Below are 22,304 nucleotides of genomic sequence, written 5' to 3' on the forward strand. Positions count from 1 at the left end.
GCCTTCCAATGTACCAGCTAAACACAACCACAGTACAAAATTCTGGTTGGGGTCATTCTAAAGGGCACAGGGAATGTGATTCACCAAAAAGAGACAGGGAGCCTGATATGTTTGGAGAATAGAAAAGGGACCTATCTGAAGCCAGGGAAGAATTTACATCCAGAGGAAAAGCTGGTAAAATAAGAATCAGCATAGAAAAGTAAATATATTGACGTTTAGGATATATACATGTCATACTTGTTTATTTTGTTGATGCATTTTCAATCCTGTGACCGAAAATGCCTATACTATAGATTAGAATGGTTGCTGGATTACCAAATATTAACAGAACTGAAATCCTGAAGAAAAACCTCATTACTCGAAGGCTGCTGAGTATTTGGCCTACATACAACCTGAGCTCATAAGTTTAAATGCAAGGGCTAGGAGAGAGAGAATAAAAAGTAATCTCCAAGGAATGCAAAAACAAGGAAAAGTTTCTACAGCTGTCAGAAGAGACAAGTCCAGTTTGGGTTGTCCAGAGTCGCATGAAAGGCTGAAAGACATGGTCATACTCTCACGAAATGTGAATGAATTCAGTGGATCCTGGAATCTTTGATCTTTACTGACAAAAATAAACCTAAGTGAATAGAAGTTCATGAACCCCTGCCATCTTACCAAGTGACCAACAGTGCTTGTACCAGTAAGATACACTTGTAGGGACAGGGCAGGCTGAAGGAATTTGAAGCCGCAGAGCTCACACCAGAGGAAATGATCCATGAGCCAGTGGAAGACAGACAGTTTGCCTATCATGTGAGCTCTAAACTGGAAGGCACAGACACTTCTGCTCCACCTGCAGTCCTGGACATAGCTTTAATTTAAACCCTAGTCACTTGGCACAGTGTCAATAGTATTATTACTGCTACAATAGCTGGAAGGTTGCCAGTACTTTCTAGACTGCTTCTGAAATACTGAAAAGCCTTTTTGACCCTTGTTAAAAATACGTGGGTACAAATATTTCAAGTGGCTATAAGAATACCTACAATAAAATATAAAAATGCCAGTAAAGCCGGCACAGGAAAATTATAGATAGAAGAACAAGGCCAAAGGAAGAACTCAGATATAGACATGAATGCCACATGGGTCCACCCATTTCCTACAAAGATCTGCAAATCTGGCTGTGAGGTTCCTGCCGGCCAAGGCTCTAAGAGCAACATGAGCCTAACACAGTGGTTCACACTGTCTATGGGGAATAGGCATATTTGGGGTCTTGTTTCAGGGTGAGGGAAGGAGGAAGGAGGGAGTTTTCCAGATATGAGTTTTAGTAACTAATTAGTTTCAGAGGTCTCTAAGCTACAATTAGAATAATTATTACTTTTCTTTATATGGCACTTAATACTTTGCAGAGTAATTTCACATACTTTCTTTAATCAGCACAAAAATCATGTACTGCAAGATTTGAGGGGAAGGTATTATTAAAACAATAATGTATCTTTCACTCATGCATCAAGGAATGCTGTCTCACTGGAAACAATGCAAACGTAGAAAATAAGCAGAAAGAGCTCTGAGAAAAATCAAATAACACCAAGTGCATGCACAGAAAAGATCCTCTCACTCAGAACCTACATTCCCTTATGTAACTTGAAATTCTAGCAAAGTTAGTTAATTCCTTTCCTAAAGCCACTGCAGATGAAAAGTAAAAGAATAGGGACTATCACAGAGAAGGGCTCTGAAAGCCCCACAGAGCGGTATGCGCGAAAGCAGAGGCAAGAACATAGAAAAGGCAAAAGAGCAGCAGTTAGTGTAGAAACGGAAAACCCTGAACATCCACCAAGTAGCACAGGCAGGGATGTGTCCTGCGCTCAGTCTGTCCAGTCTGGGGCCTAACCTTTGTGAATGGGTTTTTCACGTAGCTACCTCACCATCTTTCAGCAACTGAAATCTGATCAGATCCACCGGCTCCCAACTCGTCGGGCCTTTCGTGACCTTCCAAGGCTTATCAGAATAAAAAAAAATCCTTATTTAAAATGGCCCACACCGTCCTGCGGGTTCTGGTGGCTGCTGCCCACTGCTTCAGCCCATTGCACACTCCCTCTAACTTCAGCCCCACCTGGTGGGCTTCTGCGCATTTTCCTCTCCCTACCTGGAAGTGTCTCTCTGCTGCCTCTCCCGGGCAACCTGAACGGTCATTTCCTTGGAGAGCCTTATTGGAGTCTAGATTAGGTTTCCTGGTGAACCCTTAGCACCTTTGCAGTTGCGATTTTATCGCAGCTGATTCTATTAGTCTGATTGTTTAATAGCTGTTTCCTCCAAGGTACTGTGGGCTCTGGGAGAACAAGGACTGTGTCTGGAATACATGCCGAATAAATATTTACTGAAAAATGAATATGTAATGTCACATTTTCCTAATATATAACAGTTCAACTTTAATAAAAGATCTCTTGGGAGAAGGAGGAGCTATTTTTCTGTATTGAAGCAAAAAATTATGAAGTAGAATGCAATCTTCATACAAATTTTAAAGCTAAAGCACAAGAATTTGAGAATGCTTCAGGCTATGCCCCCAGATTTTTCTGTCGCCATTGTGCTTACAATAATATGGAAACACGGTTTGGTAAAAGATCCATCTTTAAAGGGATCTAGATAACCAAGGCTTATCTTCATTCTACTCAATGAAAATATATAGATGAAGGGGGCTTTGCAAAGTGTAAATATAATTTACCATTACTGGGAAATCTGTGTCCCAACAAAGGGGAAGGATTTAGCTCATATTCCACCGCCAATTACAGGTGAGGCTGGCGACAGGTCTCCCGTGGCCTGTCCAGAGCACTGCTTTTCATTAAGGCACAGCACCTGCCACCTAGTCCCCATTGCAAAGGTTCCCCCCGCCTTGTCTTCTTCCCCGCCCCGCCTCCCCGCCCTCCCCCCCCACCCCCCGCTATGTCTAGAGCTGATGCCTTAAGCCAGGCTCAAACACACTTTAAGTTCTCATTAACCAGAACTGAGAAGCGGGTAGAAAAACGAGGTCGAGCATTTCCTGGCATCATAATCCAGAGGCTTTCTGCTTTTCACTCTCAAACTGGGCAGTTCCCCTCGAAGGCTGCAAACCCAAGACGCTTGCCCCCTAGCGGCAAAAACTCAGGACCGCAGCGCCTTCCTGAGTCGCAGTCGATTCTCATTTCTAAGGGTGCCTCCAAGCTAGGAGGTGCAGGCAGTATTTAAGGAGACTGGGAAGCGGGAAAGCTCGCAAGTCACTAAGCGTAGAGAGCACACCGCAGGAGGCGACGCAGCTGCCCGGCTTGGTGGTCCTCCAGCATGGCCTGTTTCTGCACGCAGAGAAAGCGTGGCCACAGCTGCTGCTTGAGAAACCAGGGACCCCACTTAGGCTTCGGCCCAGGAGGGTGGACGTCCCATTCGGTCCCCTCGGGATGCAACCGCTTTTCCCGCTCCTTGCGCCCCGCCTGGAGCCGGAGGAGGGGCCAGGAGCTCAGGCATCCGCCGAGCTGCGATCGGCAGCGTAAGGTCCCGAGGCCCCTCACGCCCACCCGCACCGCGGCTGCTGCCGATGCTCCACCGAGGACACCGCCCCACGGCGTCGGGCTCGCGCCGCGCGCGCACGCGGGTGGGCGTGGGAGGCAGAGGCGCTACTCGCACGCAGCGTGTGCGCGCGAGCGCGCGCGCTTCCCCCGCGCACCCTCCCGCGCAGGTCGGCCCGGCTCGGCCCCCGCCCGCGTCACGAGGGGCGGGAGGGTGGGGAGAAGGGGGTGGGGCCGCGGACCGGAGGGGCCCGAGCGGCGGCTGCGAAGCCGTAGCCGGAGCTGGGCGAGGGCGGCTGCGGTCCCGGCGGCGGCGGCAGCTGCGGCGGCGGCGGCAACGGGGGAAGATGGTGGCGCTGGAGGTAGGAGCGCCTGGAGCGGAGCTTTATTCTCAGGCTTGGCACCGGCGCTGTCATTAGCGCCGCCTGCTCCCGCGGGCCCGCGGACCCGCAGACCCAGCTGTCAGGCAAGGTACCACCGCCAGGGAGGGCGGGTGAATGGGGGTGCTCGGCGGTGATGCCGCCCCTGACGGAGCCCGGGTCCTCGCCATCCTCATCGAAGGGTGCCCCCGGGTGCAAGGGGCTGCGTGGAACAATAGTGCCGATGAGCGAGGACAGCTGGCGACATCCAGGGGGCAATTGCTTTAGCCATCGAGCCAGCGGGGCGGGGGAAGGGGGAGTTGAAGGTAGGGACGCCTGGTGTCCGGTGCGCGCTGAGATGCGGGGCTTTGGGGGCAGCGGGCAGGCCTGATGACAGACGTGGTCGCACTGTCTGTGTGTGTGTAAAAGGTGCAGCCAAGGGGACTAGGAGCGGTGGACTGAAGGTGTTGGGAATGACATCTCCAGGAATCCGGGCTAGGATCCCTCACGTCCCCGTAGACTCTCCGGGAGAAAGCGTGTGGTGAAGGCAAAGGCGAAGTGGGCAGGATGCACTTAGTGTGTGAGTGTGGAGGGAGTCAGTGGGGCAGGGGCAGATTTGTAAAATCCAGTGTATGAGTGTGTACTCGTCTGGTGTGTATACTCCTGTGGTTGCATCCACGCTCCCCAAACTGCGCTCCAAACCTAGAGCTCGGCGGGTGCCCCGACTTGCCGTCACCGCTGGCTGTGGGACAGTGTCTGTAATTTTGCCCCTGAAAGTCTGAGTGCAGTCTCTGATCCGCTCTTACATGTGGATGGCCGGGTGTAGAGATTATTACTTCCCCTTTCTCTGGCCTCTTGACATGGGGATGTGAAAGCGTGCATGTGGCTTCGGGCACATGGCAGGGAAACAGGGTGATGGTTACCCCTTCTGGGCTTGCTGGGGTCCCTGGTTTTGGAGGGAGCCTCCATCCTGTGACACTTCTCTCCTCCGTGAGGGTCTTTGCCACCCTGACTCTGCAGTTTCTATTGTTTATCTCTTGTCTGACTTGGAGGAGAAGGGTCTTTAATGGCCACATTCCTTTCTCAATCCCCACAACTTTGAATGTCAACTACATCTTCCCATTCCACATTTAAGCGCTGGAAATGAATGGCTGAAGAATGGGTGGTCTTCGTGCTGGTCCTTACAGAATGAACTCTGGAGGGGTGAAGAGAGAGATTCGGTGGTGGGGGTCACTAATTAGAAAGAACAAGATCGTGCTGAGAAATATTTGGTACTCCATTGGTCATCGTCAGGTCTGCAGGGCATTTTCCTTAGGAAAAGGGATACTTTAGTTCTATTGCCAGAGACGTCCACTCTCCCAGCTTTCACAGTGGCTAGGTGGTGCCATGTATCATTTGGAAACTGAAATCTCCCAAGACCCAAGGGTGATGGGGTCCCTGCTTGGTGAAGCCTGCTTTCCCAGCCAGTGAGCCTGCTGATAAGGGATTTGGCAAATGTCAGGCTGTCCGTAAGTCACCCAGTGGGAACCAGGACAGAGAGCTGCATCTTCAGTCTATAGCTGTTTAATTGTCTCTGCGTAATAAAGATAGGCTTGGGTGGCCTTGGGCTGGGAGATAGAAAGGGAGATAGCATACTCACAGGTGTGTCTACTGCAGTCTGACTTCCCAGCGCCTGTATTTCTCCTGTAGAAATGGGTGCACCTTTAACTTAATATATGGATACTTCTTTATTAAAATGTGGTGTGACTAGATTAACCTGCTTAGAACACATTTGAACTAGAACACCTGAAATTCTACTGCATTGCTGTCAGAATCCAAAGTGGCTGCCCCTGTCCTCTTCGTAGCAGTCACAGCTACACGAGTAAACACACAGCACATTGGCACCAGAGGTTTCTTTCTTTGAATTTTTAAAAAATTTTGTTTGGGTTTGGCAGTGGTTGCATGATATTGTTGTTGCATTGAAAATAATAAAACTAGGGTTACCCACATATTTTTTCTTCCCATTTATCCTCTGTTAATAAATGATGCTATACAGAGCAGGTGCTTTTCAAGCTGTGGACTTCAAACTTCCCTGTGTCCTTCAGGTCGAGCCTTCTAAAATTTTAATGGGAGGTTGTTGGAGCTTGTCCAAGATTTAAGGATAGGTTTATAAAAATGAATTTTGAATCTTAGTTCTTTATTCTCTTCTTAGTTCTGCCAATTTCTTTCTCAGAAAAGTACATAAGGAATTTAAAAGGCATTCTAAGAGGGGTTTTTTGGTAAAGAAGTTGTCTTTATATTTGCATGTAAAGTCCCTATATAAATGTCTTACAAGAAAGTTTAAGAATATTAGAAATTTCCAAGGTAAATAAACTGTTTAGGAAAAGAAGGATTATACAACAGCATGATTGATGATTTGGGAATTGGTGATTTCCTTTCTAACACAAATGTGATCCTTGTAAAATGCAGTGCCTGGCTTTTCCAAAGATTGGACTAGTGAGGTCATTCGTGGTCGCTTGGATCCTGTAATTCACGCTGGTGTGCAGTTGTGTACCTAGCCTGCAACCGGCTACTTGTTTTGATGGATGTGTTTTCTTCACTTAAAGTAGCATTAATGTTTTTCTATTTCATTATTGCATCACATAAAAAAAGTTGTTTTTCAGAAGACTTGGAGATAAAAGATATTTGAAAATTGATCTGCGGGGGCCAGAAGGAATAAACTACGGGGGAGATGGGACTTGTATTCTATAAGGAAAAACTGATTGTTGCTAAATTTGAGATAGTTTCAAGCCTAAAATCCATAGTTAACCCTTTGAGTTACCATCATTAACTTACAAATATTTGTTAATTGCCTATCACATCTCTGGCATTATATACCTTTGGGTAGGGATTGGGAAATATTGGGAGAGCTGGCAATTTGAAGAATAAGGAGACTTGGATCCTGCCCAGAGGAAGTTCGTGGTCTGGAAGGGGAGACAGAGCACGGTGCATGTCACTACCTATGAATGGTGGGAAATGGTTGAATGCCGACAAAGCCAGATTTCTGCAGTGCTGCGGGAGTTCGCCAGATACACCCGTGACTTCAAGTGGAAGAATTAGGGAAGGTCACATGAAAGAGAAGTGGAGCTGGATTTATACAGGTGGCATTTGGGCTGGCAGGGAAGAAAGGGCACCCTTGGGGAGGACGACGTAGCAAAGACTAAGTGGTGGAAAGGTGTGTGCCTGCACAGAGAACGAAGATGGGTGCGCTTTGACTGGAGCACAGGGAATACCACAGGATGTGATGAGAGAGGTCATAAGAGAGGTTCTTTCAAGGTTGTGGAGCATCTTATATGTGGATTTTACTGAGTAGGTACCAGGGAGCCATGGAAGGTTTCTGAGGAGGAGTGTTGACAGGATCAGGTCTATGCTTTACAGTGATGATCTTAAACATTGTGTTGAATGTAATGAAATGAGGAAAGGCTGGCAGTAGTGAGACCGAATAGACTGTAGTCAAATTAGGGGTGAGAGGAAACAAGGCAGTGGGAGAGAAGAGGAAGAGACAGACTCAAGAGACAGGATACAGGAATAATCTGAACCCTTAGCAAGGAAGTCAAAGGTCATTGTCAAGCTCAGCTGAGAGCATGATTAGATCATTGGCGGAATGTTCAGAGGAGAATGAGAAAGAGGAGAAAAAAAAGCTTCATTTGGGCATGGCAGGTTTGTCCCAATGAAGGGACTAGAATAGGGGTGTCAGTCTTTGAAGAGAGGTACGGCTACAAAGAGATTAGTAAATCATCACTTAGGAATAATTGTAGTGTCTCGGGCTGGGCCAATAAAGAAAATGAAGCGAGAAGAAGCAAAAGGGTAAGGTCCAATCCTTGAGGAGTATCTATATGTTGGAGGGAAAGAGAGACAAAAAAGGAGACAAATATTAAACGGGCAGCTGGAGAAAAATGATAGCAGTAGTATGATGTCGTGGAAGCTAGGAAGAATGAGGGGAGCTACCGCCACTCGTTGCTCTTACAGCACACCCCATGGGGGTGGGGTGCAATGAAGGAAACACCACTGGCTTTGATGCCTGGCTTTCCCTGGTTATCTTTGAGGTAGGTGGGAGTGGCAGCCAGGCTTCGGGGGTTGAAGAGAGGGGGCTGATGTACATGGACAGCAGTGGAGGCAGACCTCTTTGTTAATAAGCCAGATGGTAAAGGAGGAGAAAGGCTGATGTGTCGAAGCAGTGGCGTAGTGGAGGGAAGGTAATGTTTTCAGGATAGGAAGTCTTGCGCCTACATTATAGTAGAGGAGGAAAATCTATTGAAGGCCAGAGATTGAAAGTGTGAGGGAACGGCTCACCTGATGAAATGGCATCTTCGAGAAGATGGTGGCATGCTGCATGAAGGCTGAGGAAAGACTCTCAAGACAGAAGCACAGGAATTCTAAGAAGGAAAGGAATTTGGCCCCAGTGTTGTAAGTCAGGGGTCCCCCACCCCTGGGCCACGGACCGGTACCAGACCAAGCCTGTTAGGAACGGGGCCGCATGGCAGGAGGTGAGCTTGAAAATAATGCACTGGAATCATCTGGAAACTATCCCCTTGACCCTGGTCCCTGGAAACATTGCCTTCCATGAAACTGGTCCCTGGTGCCAAAGAGGCTAGGAACTGCTATTGTAAGTATGAAGTGAAAAGAAAGGTGAGCATGTGAGTAGAATAACAAAGGCTTAGAGGATGTACTGTGGAAATGCAGCAGTGAATCAACTCAGGGTGAATAGAAGATTATCACCCAGCTCTGAGGGTCTCCTGCACTCGGGAGCATGAATTTCCGCTGGAACCAATCAGCCCTGTGTAATTAGGGTTTGACAACTGCTTATATAAGTTTTGTGATTGCGAGCATTGCATGTTGCTAAATGTATTTGTCATTCCTCCTTCCATTAAATCCAATGAAAAAGAGATATTTGTCTTTAAATTTAGCTGAGTAAAAGACTCTACCTGTGGAGTATTTCCTGTGACTACTCTCTCTTAAGGATTGCCGACTTAAATAAATAAAGCTTAGGGTAAAATAATTGGAAAAAAAGCATAAGTGTGATTTAAAAAAAGATGTTTTCCCTGTCTATAACAGCAGGATGTGGCTTTACAGTGAACTGTAAAGTCAATGTTTCAAAAGAAAAATTAAACACAGCACTTCACCCAACACCGTACCCATCAGAAGCACTCAATAAATATTTTTCACATGAATACAAGAGTGAATTTGTTTTTTTACAGTAAGGTAGGTATAGTTTCTAAGTCTAAAATTTCAGGATTTCTTACTTACATTGTGGACATTGAATGATTTGCATCCCATGGCCTATTCAAGTTTATGATAGAATTAAATGATTTTATTTATTTATACTTGCTACATATGTTGTAGCTTTCCCAAAACAATTTTTTTCAACAAAATAATTGCATACACTTTAGACTCTTGAGTTGGGGGCCGTGCGAAGACTCTAGATGAGTTTATGGAATTTCAAGTGTGGTGAGTGATGATTTTAAGTTTCTAAGTGTGAAACCACTCATTCGTCCTTCCAGCGGATGTTCATTGAGCACCTTCTCTGGGCCAGATACTCTTTCAGGTACAAAGGATGCAACAGGGCGCAGGAAGCATGCACAGCAGGGGGTTAATCTCTCTTATCACTGACCTTTTAGTGGAAGGAGATTTAAAAATAGATAAACATATCATATGTCAGGGGGTGACAAGTGCTATGAAGAATAAAGCAGAGAAGGCAACAGAATGTGGCAATGTAGGAGATGATGCTAAGGAGTGGCCAAGGAAGGCCTGGAGCAGAGAGAGCTTGAAGATGTGAAGGAGTGAGCCATGCAGATAAATGGGGGAAGGACCTTCTAGACAGAATATCGAGAGCAAAGGGCCTGAGGTAGAGATAGATGTGCTTGGCATGATCAGGAACAGCAGAGAAGCCTCACTGGTTTCCTTGCTTCACCTGGCCATGTCCTACGTATGGCACCTGAGAGTTGGAGCAGTCACTCAGGGAGCAATGTGATGCTTTGCCTTTCGGTATGGAATCAGTGGCCGGTAGGCTCTAGCACCACGTACCATTTGGGGGCTGACTTGTGTGTGCTGTGTGTGTCAGGGCTGAGTTTATGACAGAATGCTCGATCCTCTGTCAAACGTTCAGGTTAGAAAACTGGAAGAGCGGCTGACATCTGGGCAGTGATGAAAGGTCAGTCAGGTGGAAGTAGGCTCTCTTTGGGAAGCACCACACCACTCTCCTGTTGTCTGGATCTCCTTCAGTTACAGGAGATTCCTTCCTCCAGGTTTCGTGTCCCATTCTCGAGCGTAAGATCCTTGAGGCCAGAGCTATGTTTTGTTCATCTGGGCATACCCTGCAACAGAAACACTTTTTGCATTAGTGCAGGGTCATCAAACACTTATTGAAAGGAGTGGATGAGACATTTCCAAAGATCTAAGTAATCCAGGTGTGAAGAATGAGGGTAAAGCTATTTTACCTTGATTTCTACAGACAGTTGTTTTTCCAAGAACACACAAAATCACCACATGATGCTGAAGTAATTTATTCATGCAGGGCCTGAGACAAGTAGTTTGTTTGGAAGGTGACTCCAAGAAACATAAGTGAGAGGGTGGAAAAAATGAGAGAGAAAAGGAAAGAAAGCCAGTAAGAGGAAGGCTAGTGAGCAGATTGCCATTGTGGGCAATGGAGGCTTGGTCCTGCTGGTCTCATGTAGAATGCACTTACAATTGTCCACCAAGCAATAGGTAAACTGGGATGTTTATACACCATTTAACACCAAGGGCATACAATTCCCAGCGTTTTAGGGCTGCCATCAGCCCCAGCACGCTCCAGAGGCATCAGGGAGAGCTCCTGGATAGATGGCAGAGAGGGAACCAGCTAGGGCTGGGAGAGCTATCAGCGTGTCGAGGAATGTCCATCAGAGCTCCAGGGGAACTCAGAAGTGGGCCGAGGGGACACAGGGCAAGGCACCAGCAGCCTCTGATTCACCTGGCTCAGCGATACCAGAAAGAACATCTTCACAGGCGAGAACTGGCTTGGTAGCAGTTATTGGTATTTTAATTTAGGGATTTTAATATATTGCAACAGTTACCTCCAGTTCAGTTCACTCACACGCCAACTGTCGACAATCCTCAGTGATCTTGAATGCTGCGTCCCACCTATGCCCACGAATAAGGTACCCTCAATTACAAAGGGGCCCCCAAGTTTCCAGTGAGGTAGTTTTAAAGGAGGTTTTATATCAACTAGAATATATACATTTTCAGGATGTAAAGAATGAAATATCTACTTACATTTACTTTATCACTTTACTTGCATGTATTAAGAATCACATCATATGAAATTAATTTAGAAATATGACATCCTTCTACTTTCACATTTTATGAAGTAATTTATCCAAATGTTTCACATACTTCTTTGACTTAAGAGTTTTTTCATTATTAGGCTATTTTCAGCATATTTATTTCTAACTCATTTGAAATATTATTCTTCTTCAATTTCTGTGTGATGCTGCTACCACAGACTTTATTCCAAGCACTGTATGCTCACTCACGTAACATAAAAATATTTGTTTTTTTATTTTCTTCCTATAGGTGCATATATTCATGGTCTTTACAACCCAGCAGTTCTGTGTGACTTGTATAAGGACATCTAATACAAACAATTGGCAAGGAATATTTACATAAGCTGGTGTTAAAATCTTGACCTTCTTTATTCATTCATTCATCTATCCTATTTCAATCATGTGACCTCCATAAGCATCCCTATCTCAGATGGATTGAGGTTATTTCAGGCTATCTTTTCCAAATAGTTCTCAAGTAACCTTGGAAACAGACATCCCCTGTTCATGCAGTCTTTGGTCTTCCCAGGTAATGTGTTCTGGAAATGGTTTCTTCCTTTAAAATCAGTTGCCATCACATCCAGCATTAATGAATTGCTTGATTTCAATTCCTGTCATCTTGGAGATAATAGGTTTCGGCATTTAGAAAAAAGAAATTGAGAGAATGCCTTGTACAATGGGAGGCTTTATATGGATTCAAAAATATAAGGCAACTTTTGTTCTATGAAGTAGAATTTGGAGGGAAAATAGAAATCTCTCATTTTTGATATATGCAAATCCATCCTGGGAGGCGGTGGAAGTGTGGTGGTGAAAACTATTCCCGCCCACGAAATTTCCTCTGCAGCCTCCTCTTCTTCTACTCCACGAGGAATAATTAGTGTGAAAAACACAGCAATGGTTTATTTCGTAAAGGAAATGATTAGCCATCATCCTGCATGCTGTAATCATTTAGTTTCTGACTTTGATAAATTTTGTAACTTGAAATCAATTCTGTATTAATGAACAGGTGCACCTTCTTTGATGGAAGTGGTGCACTAGACAGCAATGCATAAAGCCTTCTTCCCTGTAAGAGTTAGTATGTCTCAGAGGCAGAGGACGAGCTTGTCGTTTGAAGATATTCTGCTTCACAGGAATAGTTACCCCTTAACGTGGCTATTCACTGAGTTAGGATTTTTTTTATATTGAACATTTCTACAGTGGATCAGTCTCTGTTTCGGAGGCTTCTGAACCTCATGATCCCTAGTGAGAGCACAGTTCACACCTTATCTGAGCAATGGAGACAAGTGTACGTAGGCAGACACACGTGCACGCACACACAACATATCACCGAATCAAACATTTCAAAAACACTTGTTCTTTATTGTATGTAATACACTCTCATATTTTCTGTTCTGCATGGCCACTGATCCACTAAACCCATTTCAGCACCGGGGACTGAGTCCTGACACGCAGTTTAAAAAGACTTCATGGCACTGCCATTGCCCAGAGAGTGCCTTTCCCTGTGGTATGAAACGGTCTCAGGTCCGAAGGTTTTCCCAGCCTGTTTCACACTGTTAGCATATTTGGCTGGTTGGTGGTGTGGGTGTGCAATGTCACCATAATCCTAAGGGGGAACTTTATTTTTGAGTAAATATTGTATTTCCAAAATAAGAAATCATGAGTATGGAAAATGGAAAGTAGAGAAAGATGAGTGGATTGGTTCTTAAATCTAGTGGTTTTGTTAACTGAACCCCAGTGTTTTTCCTTGGGTCTGCCTGCCTGTGTACGCTGGCCCAAAGAAATGCACGATCAAGAGTTTGCAGTATTGAAATAAAAAAAAATTAGTTTAATATGTATTGGCCAATATGGAGGCTGGGAGCTTGTGTCCAAACTAACCAACTCCCAAAGAAATGTAGAGTACAGATCATATAGAACCAAATCACAAGACACCGTAGGTTCAGGGTTAGGGCTGGTGGTGGAAGCTAATTGGTCAGAGGTAACTTAATGGTAATGAGTCATTTCTTCAGGTTCTAAGGACAGCTTTGAGGATTTTTCCAGCATCCTTTTGTCTGGTCTTGTGGGAAAGTAGCCAGAGGATCCTCCCATCTTAGGGCTCAGGAACTGAAACCTAACTTAGGATGTGATGTGATCCTCAGCCTTTCAGATGTCTGGACTCTGTGACCATTAGTCATGTCCAGGCTCCTGTCTTCTGTTGCCTTGTGGGTTGCTGATTAGCTGGGGAACACGCTAGGTCTCTGAGTGGCTGAGAGAGACAGAGACAGACAGAGAGAGGAAGGGGGCTAGAAAGAGGTGATTTCTAGAGCTAGGTTTTAAAACTAAATTTAACCAAAATCACATAGACCCTCAGTTTCAATTCCTTCCTTTCTTTTTGATCATTCCTCAGTCTTGACGGAGAAGGGGAGATGCCTGCTCTAGCTACTTCCTGCAGAGAAGGAACACAGTACAAGGGTTAGAGGGATGAAATTGTTTCACATGTAATTGAAAATATTCTGGGGTCAGCCCAAGGGTTGATGTTTGAATGATCATCAAGTTGCTCATTTTAGCTTCCCTTGGGCAGCAGTCGTAAAGGCAGCAGCAACCAATTAGTATCCCAGTACCACAAAGAAGCAAAACTAATGTGGACATTCCTCAGTGGCTGGGAAAAGTATTGAGCCAGTAGGTGCAACCACATAGGATACGTTCCAAACTTGGTCTATGGCTGTGCACCAGGAAATACCTAACCAGTTGACTGCTGGGTCTATGTGGCCTCATAAGCATGTGTGCATGTATGATATTCCTGTCAGGGTGGGGCACATGTCCCCCTGAATGTGGAAGGGCAAGAGGAACCCCCACTTACCTTCGGTGATTTGCTCCATCCATCATCCCTAGTCTGAGATGTTGAATGGGTGTATGGTCTGAGGCATTCCTCCTGCACTAGACATAGGCAGTGGTGCCCAGACCCAGCAGCCAGCCAGTTATGTATCTCTGCACAGGTGGCTGCCCACTTTAGGAAGGCGTTACCTGTAACAGATGGAAATTGAAACAAGAAGTTAGAAATTAGAAAACAATTATCTTGGATGTCAGCCAGAGGGTTTTCTTCATTTTCTTGAAATCTAGTTTGAGTTTTCAGGTGATTTCTTTCTGAAGAGTACCCTACGGTCTGAGATGAGTTTGCAGGGATACTCAGGTGGTTGAGCGGTCACTTCTGATGATATGGTCACTTGGTGTTATGTCATAAATCTGGAGCCAGATTAACTTGAGAGTTGTGAATCCAGGGCTTAACTCCTTCTATTGGGTTGGCCAAAAAGTCCATTATGGTTTTTTCCATAAAATAACACATTTTTCATTTTCACCAATAACTATTGATTTGGATATTTTGAGTATGTCAGCTATCTCCTGCTATTGGCCTCTGGTGGGTAGAGGCTGCTAAACATCTTCCAGTGCATAAGACAGCCCCACAGTGAAGAATTATTTGGCCAAAATGTCAATAGTACAAGAAACTTTACAAACCACTTTTGACATGTTTGATCAGTCACAGCACCTTCTCCATATTACTGCACAGATCTTTTTTTTACGTTTCAGTTGTGTTTTTACCTTTCTTGAGGTAATAAAGCAAATACACTGAAAATGCTGTGTTTCTTTTTCCATCTTCAATATTAAAATGACTGCATGAAAATTTTACCAATTTTGACAAGTTTTTATTCAAGTGCATGAACACTTACATGACAGCTGTCACAATACAATCTTAAAAAATATTTTGAATGAAGTTAAAGACAACTAAGCACTAGTAGAGCCATTGTAGGAAACGCACACACACACACACACATACACATAATGGGCTCTTTGGCCAACACAACAGTTAAACAGAAGAATGAGCGGTTAGTACAATCTGATAAGGCCCCACCCACTTCAAGTTGGTCATCAGGATGTTTATTTTCTCCAGGGTTTTACACACACTCGGTCTCCAGGGTTGAAATGCTATAACGGGACATCTGTGGAGTGCTTCATCCTGCTAGAAGAAAAGTTATGAATAGCAGTTAAAGTTCATCTCAAGGATTACCTCATAGTGTCTAATTCTTTGATCTTTAGGTCATCAGCATTTCTAGGATTTTTTTCTAAAACATAGGAAGGGCGTTCCATATGATATTCTGAAAGGACTGAGTTGACTCCTGCTTCTTCGAGCAACTCTCATCCTAAGCAGAGCAACAGCCAAAATCTTACCCGTTGTAGGACAGTTTCTTGGCAAGGGTTAGCAATGGCTTTCCTTAAAGTGTGGTTCATCTGCCCCATCTTCCCGGAGACTGTGGCCTCCAGGAAGTGTGGAGTTTCCTCTGGATTCCTGAAAGTCGAGAAACATCCTGGGTCTCCGTGGCCATAAAGGCGCTCCCACTGTCGCTTTGAATAGTGGAGCGTAGTCCAAGCCCAGGCATGATTTCTTTTACTAAGGCTTGTGTTGCTTTTGAGGTCTTCTCTGATCTGCATGGGAATGCTGTGCCCATCCTGTGAAACAATGTGCAAACACTATCGGAGATCGATAATTTCCAGTGGTTTAGGGCATTGTAGTGGAATCAGTTTGCCAACCTTCTTCCTTCAGGGCCTAATCCACAGCTCTGGACCGCTCTGACTTCTGGGTGAGGCCCTGTTTTAGGGTTCTTTCTGGCACAGACATGAATTTCTGAATTATCATTTGAACAGTAGTTTGCAAGTATGGCCCAGTAATGTATCTCTGCATCCATTGGAGCATGGCATCCCATCCTTAACGGGTGACCTGGGGGATGGAGCTGACTGTTTCCTCCATCAGGTGTTTCAGGATCAGAATGATGCCTCTTCATTGCTAATCCATCCCTCTTTCTGGTGAGTAGAATAGCCCAGTTCCTTTGCCCTTTCTAAGTCTTTAGAAGCATCTTCAGGCCAGACTAGCTTTAAGTCAATGTAATTAGTAAGAGCTGCTACCAGAGGGGTGAGGACTTTAGTGTGAGCCACCAGCTGGGCAGCAGCTTGATCTGCTTTATTATTTTCCTGGGAGACTGAGCTGTCGTTCTTCTGACGACCTGGGCAGTGTATGAGGGCAACCTGCTTAGGTTCCATGACTGCCTTTAGGAAACCTAATATCTCTTGCCTTCTGGTTTCCTGTGTTCCGTGTTTCACCAGGCTGCTTCTGTCCATGAACATCTAAAGATCTGAATTCTTCAGCAGTCAGTCGGTCAGTTAGTTCTGGTCAACTAGAACAGACTTGCTCAGTTACTCACATACAGTCATGCTTCAGTCCCTCTGGCCCAGAGGCAAGCGGGGTGGGTTCGAGTAGCGATAGCCTTGAGAATGACGTTAGGATTGTCCCAGAGGATTGCCTGGTATTTTCCCAGCTGGTGTTCTCCCTTTTGCTCTAGTAAGGGCTACATACAGGGTAGAGAATGTACTGGGGTATGCTGCCCCAGGGTGAATTTCCCAGCTTCCTGTGGAAGGTCATAGGTAGCTGTGGTGGCCCTTAGACAAACCAGCCATCCCTGAGTCACCATGTCCAGCTGTTTTGAGAAGTAGGTCACTGGCCTTTTAATGTATCCTAGGTCCTGGGTCAAGACACCCGGTCCTATTCCTTGTCTTTCATGCACAGACAAATCTAAGGGCTTTCTTATGTCTCTAGGGCCTCAGCAGGGGCCATCAGTCACTTTTCCTTAATGGTCTGGAAGGCCTTTTGGCATCCCACAGCCCAAGTCAAGGGCTCTTGATTCATTCCTTTTAGTGTCTCATAATGGTTTTGCAAGTAAGCCAAAGTTTGGAATCTGTATCTTACAAAAGCCAACCATTCCTGGGAATCCCCTTAGCTGTTGGCCAGTGGTGGGCATTGCCACCCTCGCTAGGGCTTCCCTCCTGTCTAGGAGCAAGCTAATTCAAATCCAAAATTATCACAGAGGGCTTAGATATTTGGGCTTTCTTTTGGGAAACTTTATATCCCCGTTCAGCCAAGGCATTTAAGGTTAGAATGGTATTTTTGTCAGAAGCTTCTTTGCTGAGACTGATGAGAAGGTCATTCCATATATTGGAGCATCACATCATCATTCAGCTGATGCTCCCTTAAGTCTCTGGCTAAAGGCTCTCTAAACAGGCTGGGGGAGTTTGTGAGCCCGTGGGAGAGAAGTGTCCAGCAATGATGTCCTCAACTTTAGAGTCTGGGTCCTCCCATTCAAAAGCAAACAGCTCCCAACACTCAGGGCTCAGACGTATGCAAAGGAAAGCATCTTTTAAATTTAGCAGAGTAACCCAATAGACAAGGTGGCCAGCAAAGTGCAGGAGTTAGGGACCTCTGGGTGGATGTCTTTCACTATTTGGTTAGTGGCCTGCAAGTCCTGGACAAACTGATATTTATTAGTGACTGGTTTCTGCACCCATAAGATGGGAGCTAGGATTTAAATTAAATATAATTAAAATAGTAAAACCCCTCCATTTCAGTTTTTCTCGGGCTTTGTAAATTGTGCCCAGTTACTGAGCCCTGACCTCATCACTGGACTGATTAGTCACTGGTCTGGCTAATCTCTCCTCACAGTCCCTTCCTGTTCTTTCCCCTCCCTGCCTCTCTCCCCAGACTCCACCCCCAAACTCTGGGACCTGCAGACATTCAGTTCAATTGCCTAGTTCTCAATGTTAACCTAAGGTATTTCTTCCCAAATGTGAAAATAGTCTTTACATCCAGTGTACAATTTACATTCCAAATAACTTGAAAGTACAGGAATCCTTTTTCCTGAGCTGATACCTAGGGAACTTTGGTCCTAAAGGAGCTAGAATTTGTTTCACAGATGGAATGTTTCCATAGTGTTAGTGTGAAGGTCTAACCCAATCTTATGTTTAGGTATGAGGACATCCTTTATGGCTTGCTACTTGTCTGAGATAAGGACATATCAATTCTTGTTTTAAAACCTCAGCAGGTTCCCAGTCCAGCGAATGGAAACAGGTTAACGTCACAAGTGCAAAGTGCCAGGCACTGTGCTAAATACTCCACACAGCTGACTCACTTGCTTTCATTATGATTCCATTTACACTTCAAAACTATAGCAGGAAAAGGCGTTGCAAACAGGACTTTGAGGCTCTCAGAGGTTCTCCCAGTGACTAAAAGGCCCAGAGAAAATAACCGGCCTCACTGCTCCTGGTGCTGGAGTCCCCTTTGTCCTGGGGCCCAGCAGAGCCACCCCCGCCCCCACCCAGCTGGTGCTCCTGTCCCAGAGGGGGGTCAGTCTGTGTGTGTTACCGTTGCACCGACTTCTTACCAGTCTCAACACCATGAGGGGCAGGCTCAGGGCAGTCATAACAGGGCACTGCCAACAGCACACAAGTCCCAAGGTGGGGCCGAGCCTCAGTTTCCCCCGTGGTAAAAGGAGGAATGATGAAACCTGTTCTGTCTCTTCCCACGTGGAGCTGCGGGAGGTGGGACGGGAAGGGGAAGTCATGAGACATGAAGGGCTATAGGAAAGTAAGATAGATGTGTCTCTTCCTTCCCAATGAGCCTGGGCACAAGTGACATCTCCCTCCTCTAAAGCAGGGGTCAGCAGACTTTTACTGTATAGGGCCAGATAGTGACTAGCATGGCTGCATTCCAAAAACTTTATTTATGGACACTAAAATCTGAATTTCACAGGACTTTCTCATGTCATAAATTTTGATTCCTCTCTTGACTTTTCCCCCCAACCATCTATGTATAAATGTAGAAGTCCCTCCCAACTCCCGTCAGTACAGAAGCAGCTGCTGGACCAGGTGTGACTCACGGACCTCAGTTCGCTGACCCCTGCTGTGAATGCTCGCAGCACTTTGTGCCACTCAGTAGCGAGCAGCCACCGTTCACTTCAGATGCAGCCGCGCTGCCCACTTTCTTCCATCTCTCTCTTCCAAAATATACATCCCCACCTACGTCTTTTTAATTCCTCACCCAAGGATATGTTTATTGATTTGAGAGAGAGAGGAAGAGGGGAGGGAGGGAAGAAGGGCGGGAGGGAGAGAGAAAGAGAGAGAGAAGCGTTGATTGGTTGCCTCCCGTACTTGAACCTGCAACCTACACAAATGCTGCATCCTTTTGGTGTACAGGATGATGCTCCAACCAACTGAACCACCCAGCCTACCTGTTTTTAAACCCCCTTTAGCACCGAAAAGGATAATGGCATATAGTTGGTATCCACATACAAACCGACACACATATATAGTATATGCTGAATACATATTTGTTAAATTAATGGAGATAAGAAAATCTCTTGCTTTTCTATGTATCTTTTTTCTCCATCTTTAATAGAAAGTCTGCCTATTTTCTAGTAAACCTTTGGGGATGATCGAGTTAACATTTTGTAATGAAATTTAAGGGCTTTAAGATTCATGCTTTTAATTTCCCCCCGACCCCGACAACTCCCACCCCACCCTCCCTTCCCATTAACCCTCAAAGGAACAAAATTGCATGATGAAAGAAGGGAGAAACAAAACCAACATTTCTAATAAAAAGGGTCATTAGAGAGTAACAGAAGTGGCCAAACATTCGGCTTTGGTCCGGGGTTTTCTGTCGCCGTGGGAGCTCTGGAGGCTGCAGTGCTTTTCTGTCTCCGCTGCCAGCAGCCCCGCCTGTGCTGTGCTCTCCCAGGAACTGGACTCCGGGCCGGAACTCTGTACATTTGGCTGTGAATAAAGAGCACGTGGTACTCACGCCGTCCCGCGTCTTCGCAGCGCGTCTCCCTCTCTGATGCATGCGCTTCCCCAGCGTGTATCAAGGAGTCACCCATGTCTCTGAAAAGCAAAGCCTTGGGCTCATCTCCCATTTTATTTCTTAATGAATAGAAGCAAGGGAATAGAATTATTAGGAAATACGTAATTTTAAAATGTTCTTCTCAAAATGAAGTAAACAGAAACTGGGTGATAGAATTATAGCAGTGTGTGGATGTGTTATCTTTCCAAATGTTCTGTGGTGAACGTGTTTCTCTGTGTTCTGTCATGAGAAAATCGTGTGTTGTGTGCATGTGTGTATATTTAAGGGGTGAGAGGAGAGGAATATGCTAGAAAACTGGAACCAAAATCATTAATAGTATATCTATAATCCTTATTAAAATTTGTTAAGGGAACAATTAAGTCAGCTTTCAAATAAGCACTTGACTTTTCTAGTCTGACAAGATATAGTCCTCTGCTGGGGGGAAAAGATACTCAGCTGGTGTGAAATAAATTTACGAAGTGTGCTTTGGACTCGGCGTAAATTGTTGCCACTCTTGGTAGATGCTCTCTAGCCTGGGAGATGGAATGTTAAGCCCGGCGTATAGAAGTGCATGTTACATTTACCGTATTTTTCAGACCATAAGACACACCTAGGTTTTAGAGGAGGAAAATAGGAAAAAAATTGGAAGGAAAAAACATGGTAAAATATTTAGTAACATAAATAACATAATATTTCACCAATGCAAATATAAAGCTACATTCAGACTATAAGACACACACCCCACCTCCTCCCAAATTTTGGGGGGGGGAGTCCTGTGAGGCATTGGGAGCCTGGTGGGGAAGAATATAGGCTGAGGGGCTCAGGACGCTGTGCCTTATCATGTCTGGTGGCTGCAGGTGAGACACAGCATACTCACCGGTGGTGTGAAGACTGTTTTCAAAATTCCCGTTAGTGGGTGGAGGCGGGGGGTGCAGGGATGGAGAGCACGCTTACCCAAGAACTGCAAGGTGGTGGGGAGGCAATTAACCATCTGTCCATAGGTTCTTGTGCGGAAGGAGGCTCCCCTCGAAGTTGAGAGACTGTGTGTATGAGGGCAGTTGATGAAGGTTTTGTTCATGATGTTATCTGCACAGTGAGTCTTACCTTTCCTCTTTCTCATCTAATTTTCCCCTTTCTTACCACCCCCTCCTCTTTCTTTCTTCCATTTGGGGGAGTTGTCGTGGGCTTGTTCACTTCGTGTGGCTTATGTGGGTCACTCCCTTCCCTGGCCATTGTTGCTTGTCCATTCATGTGGCCTGTGGCACTGAAGCTGCCCGGAGGTCTGTGTTGTTGGCATGGTTCCTGGAAGCCTGAGGCTGCGCTCACCAGAGCAGATGCTGAGAAGAGGGTCCGTGTGTGCGGGCTCTTCTTTACTAAGAGGGTGCTGCTGGGGGCACCTGGGAAGGGAGTGTGGGAATCACTTGAAACCTGTATCCCAATAAATTCAATTTAAAAATGGTGTAACCTCCAAGTCCTGAGGGGGAGCTCTGCTCCGGAAGCTGGCCTCAGGGACCACCCCCACTCGAGTCACTGGGATCCGTGTCTTACACTCCACACCAGTCTGTTACTGGGTAAGGGCCTAGGGGCAAAAAGGGACTGTGGGAGGTGGGGTGGGGGGAAACCTCTTCGGGTATTTCTGGCTCCTCCCGTGAAAGGGCAAAGCTAGTGCAGCCCTCCCAGAAAGAGCCTTCAGTGCTGGCTGTCGCCGAGTGTGGGTCTGGGTAGGACCCTGACACTATCCACCAGCCGACCAGGAGCTTTTCTTTGGGGTGGTCAGGCAGAGAGCCGTGCACTTGCTGCTCTGAGAATTCCCAGGTGCAGCGCTGGCTCCCGGTGGTGTGTGTGCGTTGCGTGGAGCAGAGGGCTGGGCCCTGGTGGTCTGGTCACAGTGAGTGACTCTCCTGTGTACAGAGCCTCTCCTCCCCCGTCTTTTGTTAGAGCTACACCCCTGGGGTTCTGCAGGCCAGTTAGTTCCAAAGAAACACGTTGAGATCTCTCGTTGGTGGATTAATCCTAAAAAAATCTCTCTTGGTGGGTTTATACCTTCTCTATGCCTTTTTATGCATCTAAGTGAGGTCTCAAGAGGGAAAGGACAAAAGTACATGTGGTCATTTTGCCACCTTTAACCACCCAAAACAAACGCTAAAGCAGAATCTGAAAAGGAAGCCACACGCACATGCACGTGCACACTCACACATATGTGCTTAAACAGGTATGTTCCTGCAACCTCATGGAATTAGGCCAGTGGTTGAGAATTAGCTACAGTCTTAGTAGAAAAGTGCTCTATCAGCCAAAAGGAAGTGTTACAATCTGTTATAACCATTATCTGCATAATGCGAACCGGTAGCTATTGTGGATATCTTTGGGCTGAGTAAGAGGACTTGTTTCTTGCGGAACATCTTTGACTAGTACACCAGATACAGGTGGA

General features: G+C 45.8%; 1 protein-coding gene across 3 annotated transcripts in view; it reads left to right on the forward strand.

Moving 5' to 3' along the window:
* The first annotated feature begins 3,793 nt into the window (after positions 1-3,793).
* Positions 3,794-22,304, forward strand: part of APBA1 (amyloid beta precursor protein binding family A member 1) — a 198,480-nt gene continuing 179,969 nt past the window's right edge. For 2 of the 3 annotated variants that reach the window (XM_037061691.1, XM_037061694.1), the window contains exon 1: positions 3,806-3,980. The gene's annotated coding sequence lies outside the window, so the exon portion shown is untranslated. Of the gene's footprint in view, positions 3,981-22,304 lie in introns of all 3 variants that reach the window. The other variant, XM_037061692.1, reaches the window with a different exon arrangement.

The sequence above is a fragment of the Sturnira hondurensis genome, unplaced genomic scaffold, assembly GCF_014824575.4.
Source record: "Sturnira hondurensis isolate 20B ecotype Veracruz unplaced genomic scaffold, ASM1482457v3 Scaffold0013515, whole genome shotgun sequence".
Taxonomy (NCBI): Eukaryota; Metazoa; Chordata; class Mammalia; order Chiroptera; family Phyllostomidae; genus Sturnira; species Sturnira hondurensis.